Source organism: Megalops cyprinoides, chromosome 9 (assembly GCF_013368585.1).
Source record: "Megalops cyprinoides isolate fMegCyp1 chromosome 9, fMegCyp1.pri, whole genome shotgun sequence".
NCBI classification, from domain to species: Eukaryota; Metazoa; Chordata; class Actinopteri; order Elopiformes; family Megalopidae; genus Megalops; species Megalops cyprinoides.
The window spans coordinates 1,278,852-1,284,480 of NC_050591.1; the positions used below are offsets into that span (position 1 = coordinate 1,278,852).

Genomic DNA, 5,629 nt, shown 5'->3' on the forward strand with positions numbered 1-5,629 from the left:
TCAACTCAATATTGTAATGAATGAATATTTGTTTACACAGAAACAACATAACTTCAGGGATAAATGGTACATCAGAGTCATTAGAGAAATTACTTGAATTTTACAGTATCAAAAGTATAAAAGTATTTTCTTCACAGCTTATTCAGGATAACCAAAGTAGCTGCATGAATTATATCTAACATTTTCCACAAACCACAATGAGGTATTATTTTTAACTCTCTCTACTCACAGCTCTTGTAAATATTTTCCCTTTTTACCGTTTAAACTTAAAACATATGGACTGAAACATCCCTGTAGCTTAATTATCTAATATACACATGTAAACGTTTTACCCGAATTATTTTCTTAAACTCAGATATTTTACTTTAAACTTGCGTTCGCTCCATATTCAATTTCTTGCTTTTAAGCACTTATAGCTTTCATTAACATGAACCACATGTATAAATAATTACATTCTTAACATTAATATATCAACATTCTCGCATTTTCTGTAACACAAAAGAATACAGCTTGCGCACATTTCCCCTTGCTAAACAGTAGCCTACTGGGCACGTACGCCATGTTGCTCGCTCTGCGTGATACTAGCTAGCCAAACATTCCAGCAATTAACAAGTTCGTGCATACATAAAACACGATTTTTTTCCGTTGCTCTCACAAGTTATTAGTATCAACAAGTACCTTATAACATACGGAACAGAATACTGTTAATCAAAGTGCTTTTAACACTAGTTTTACCTGAAAAGGGGGAAAATATAAATGCAACAGCAAAAACGGGACACGCTGCTCTCAACTCAATATTGTAATGAATGAGAAGCAGGTGATACGCTTCCCCTATAGGCAGACCGTGAGACCAATATAATCAATCACCCATTTTAGTTAGACCAAAAAATAAATTGTATTATCGCTTAGAAAAAATGAAAATACAGCGATATAACCAGATGTTATTTGATTTTTTTTCATGCCCCATTTTCTTATACCATTACAGTTACAGATGTTTTGTAATAGCCTACATTTTAGCGGCTAATACTGAGGTTTTGCTCAATTGTTACTACTTGTTTCGCTTAATCGTTACTGTTCATTAAATAGTCAAACTGATTCGAGGTCGTTGTCATTCTTTCGTCAGCCTAGGTGTACATTATATTTGTGTTTGTAACACCGGCTGTTATTGAAACGTGACCGGTAAGTTTCAGATTTGTCCGGTAAAATAAATTCTTTCCGGACACTGGACCGACAAGAAAAAATCCTAGCGGAAATCCTGGTACACTTATGTTCTATTGTGATGAAAGTCACTCTGGATAAGAACGTCTGCCTAATGCACGTACTGCAATGTAATGTTGTTATAATCAGACTTGAGAGCAGATTGGCATTTTCTGAAAACCCTGCAACACATGCAAGCACAAAAATAAGTAAAATCTGCATTTCAGTATATAACATAGTTAAGAAGTAAAATTACTTAAAATATATAAAATGTCTACATTATTGGGAGGGCAGATAAATTATCTGCCAAGTTATGGTCAAAGGGACATACTCCAGACCCATACAGCACAGAGACTTGGCCCTGTTTTGGGAGTAAAACATCCATCTCCTGTAAAAATATTATTATCTACTTGATTGATGACAATATATGTTTCTTAATATACAAATATACGCATTCATAACCAAAAAGTGTCTATTGCCACAAACATTTTGCTTGATTATATTTTTCAAATAGATCAAAGTCTTGCTGCTTATTGAGAGGAAATTAGGTGAGGAATATTTAGATAATCATAAGCTTTTAATCATTTTAAACTCCATTTTAGTGAGGCATCTCTTAAAAAAGTATATTTTGAAAACTTAGGCTTGTTTTCTATGATGCTGATAACCATTTCTATGGTTTGTGACCACCAGAGAGAGACTGCTATTTTTATCCCTGTTAGGCAACTACCCTTCTGCAGCACATCATGCTGAATGTGATCCAGTTAACCGTTTGTTTCAACATTGCTGACACTTACAAGGGACACAGACCTGTTTTCTTGCCATTTTTTGCTGGTCACATTGCCACATTTTATTTTCAGTGGCTTTAAGTTTTTACTAAATTGCTTATAGAGTTTTTTAAACAAATTGTCAATGTACGCTTGCATAGGCGTCATTTATGCTGGGGACGCTGGGCACATGTCCCCACCACTTTTTGTCGTGGCCCATTGCGTACACACCAGTTTAAAAAGGTGTGAACACATCGACCCTGTCGTTGTCCCCAGCACTTTTCAAAACAAACTGACGCCCATGTACGGTTGTGATTTTCATTACCTGCTCCCTGCTGTTCTACAGTGTAATACTGAGTTTTTGTGCTAGTAGTTATAAACATTACATTAAAATAGCATTATGGGAAAATGGGAAATTTCTTTCTACCTTTGTGTTTACATTTTATTTGAAATGCCTGTTATTTGGAAGATTTAAAATTGTTCTGATTAATATTTGGAAAAGGTCGTTTTTTAACATGTTTTAATGTTTTTTTTCTAGATGCTAAACTCGTTATATTGAAGGCCTACCAGCCCCCTCATATTGAAGCTCAGATTGGAGACACTGTCACTTTGAGTTGTACATTTAACTACACTGGAAACCAGGATGATCTCAGATTTGGGAAATTCAAATACATGCAAAGACACTTGGGAAATAAAGAAAATAAAGAATATGAAAGAAATGTATTGTGGTATCATGATTTTTCCAGAGAGAAACATCTTTTGTGTGAATTGTCTGTCAACATCAGCAATGTCAGTCTAAAGGATGAGGGTGTATACTACTGTGAAGTGTTTATACCTAAGCCTGAGGGGTCAACAGAAGTGAAAGGCACTGGAACAGACCTTTCACTTCATGGTGAGTGAACGTTTAATTTAATTACATGTTGAATATGATCATTTTAAAAATAGAATTTTCTTATAATTATGAAACTATGAAAATGTTCATGATTACCCGTTCATTTTAACAGATGTACTGTGCAGTGATCAAATTAATTTCACATTTTATTTTTCACTTGAATTACACATGTGATAAATGATGTGCAAGAATGAAATATATGGCCAAATACCTAGACAACCATAAACCTGCTTTGTGTTTTGATTCAGAAAGAACAGAAAAACAGTGAGTAATGTTTTCATGTACATCTTTCATGTTTGGACACATACATTTAGAATGATTTTCTGTGGTGAAACTGACACAATATTGCCCACGCTTGGATTTCAACATTACTGACTGAAAATATTGGTGGAATATTCAGGCATAATTTTACCTAATTAACCCTTTGTGTTCCAGCTAAGCCATCTTCTGTGGAAATCCTGCCACTGTCTCTACTAGTTTCTGGACGTGAGGCTGCCCTCTGCTGCACAGCATATGGGTTCTACCCTCAGAACCCCTCAATGCTCTGGTTCCACAGAAATACCTCAGTGGCAGCCAGCAACATCATCTCTAACATCACCAGAGAAGATGATGGCACTTTCACCATGAGCAGTCAGTATATGTTCATCCCCTCAGAGGCTGACCACACTGCAGAGTGTCTCTGTCAGCTCTCTCACCCAGCCTGGAAACTGCAGAGGAATGCCAGCATCAAGCTCAACATCAGCTGTGAGTGCTCTAAAAGCAAGGAATTTTCTTTGTTCTTGCTGGGCTGTGAAATGTTGTCATCAAAGGCCATCTAGGTTTTGTGATATGAGAGGATAATGCCCAGTGGAAGTGATTAGTTTGACCAAACAATTGTGGAGGAGCTGACCTCGTCAGAGATGTTGATGGTACTACACATTCTACCAAACACTTCTCCTAGAGTTCAGTTTTAAATAAGTATTGGGGGTTTTCCTTGGAAAGTGTTTAGACTCTTTTCAAGTTTTCATAGTTACACAAGTTGTGATAATTGTAAGGGCTGTAATTTAGTTTTTCTGACCAATCTGAATTATCCAATAAAAAATAAACTAACCTCTCACAGACACTGCAGGAAACAGAGACTATGAAGCCTATAAAGACTATGAATAATGTTTGCTAAAGAAATGCAACATATTTGTGTACAATTTACCACTTGCTCAATTTCTAATTGTTATTCAACACAAGCACAGTGATTTTGGAGAACTCGTATTAATGGAGTAAAATATAAAAGTTGTAGAAAGCTATATCTTATGGACAGTGGTGTGGTGAAATGGAAGAAGTAGGACTTACAAGAAAAACTTGCTAGTTTGATTCCCAGGTGGTGCATTGCTGTTGTGGGCGGCAGTGTAGCATAGTGGTTAAGGAGCATGACTTGTAACCGAAAGGTTGCCGGTTCAATCCCCGCTGGGACACTGCTGCTGTACCCTTGGGCAAGGTACTTAACCCACAGTTGCCTCAGTAAATATCTGGCTGTATAAATGGATAACATTGTAAAGAACTGTAACCTATGTAAGTCGCTTTGGATAAAAGCGTCTGCTAAATGAGTAAATGTAAATGTACCCTTGTGCAAGGTATTCAACCTGAATAATGTAAGTGCTTCATTAATGTAGTCACAGTAAAACTATATAAAATATAAGAACTATAAAAACTATAAGGTAGGTAAGTTCCTCTGGATACCTGAGTCTGTTAATCAAAATGCAGACTCCTTAGATGTCTAATGTACTGGGATCAGTTCAAAACACAGTAAATGAGAAAGGCAAAGGCAGACAGGAAGTGATCACTCAGGGTTCTAGGGTGATGACCATACCTTCAAAGTCCTAACCCTTCACCTCTTATGCACATGGTGGTCTTTGAAATTATGAGAGGAATTTCAAAATGCTTTTGGTACTTAAGCCTTGAAGTCTGGAGTTGATGTCAGACTCAAACCTTGTATGCCATTCCTGGAGTATTTTCATGTTTGACATGACCTTACAAACTCTTCTCTGCCCCTCCTTTAAGATGCACCCAGCTCTGTGATTGTGACCTCACACTCAGGTCTTGTAATTGGCTCCTTGCGCCTGACACAGGGATCCTCCCTGAGCCTGAGCTGTGTTGCTAATGGGAACCCCAGTCCTGAGATACAGTGGCTGGGAGGAAACATTACAACAGAGGACGACAGACAGACACTCCACATTCCTGTAGTGCAGAAGGAGCATGAGGGCTTTTACTTTTGTGTGGCCAGAAATCAGTATGGAGAATGGAACAGAAGCATCACTCTGCTGGTTTCTGACAGCAGGAATGTTGGCGACCCTGGTGAGTGCAATATTATGGATTTTTACCATATTCAGCCTGCATTCACCTGAAGCTAGGAGTGCAGTCGTCTGCTTTACTCCAAGTGACGTCATCAAGTCTGATTGATAGGTGTGAAACAGAGTGTGTCAGATTTGAATGGAGTTAGAGTTGAATTCACAGGAAGGATGCAACAGTTTTAGTCAGGAAGGAGGGAGAAGGGGGGGAAATGTTGTGAGCTGCATTCACCCTCAAAAATGTTCCACTCTGAAATTGCAGCAACATGCATTAGGTACAGGAGAGAGAGATGTGGGTAAAACGAGAATAGAACAGGCACTGTTCAATCCACCATCCTCTAGTGGAAAAATGCTGTTACTGTGGTGGACTTTCTCTATTTCATTGAAAATCAGATAGTATGAGCAAAGGCTATTTAGTATTTATTTTGCAGTATTTACTATTTATTATCATTTAC

At 37.5% G+C, this 5,629-nt stretch overlaps 1 long non-coding RNA gene across 1 annotated transcript; it reads left to right on the forward strand.

Annotated features, from left to right (window-relative positions):
- Positions 1 to 2,767: 2,767 nt before the first annotated feature.
- LOC118783628 lies at positions 2,768 to 5,052 on the forward strand. The gene is made up of 3 exons (XR_005005198.1): positions 2,768 to 2,853; positions 3,289 to 3,597; positions 4,888 to 5,052. It is a non-coding gene; the product is annotated as an uncharacterized LOC118783628 (long non-coding RNA).
- The last annotated feature ends 577 nt before the right edge of the window (positions 5,053 to 5,629 follow it).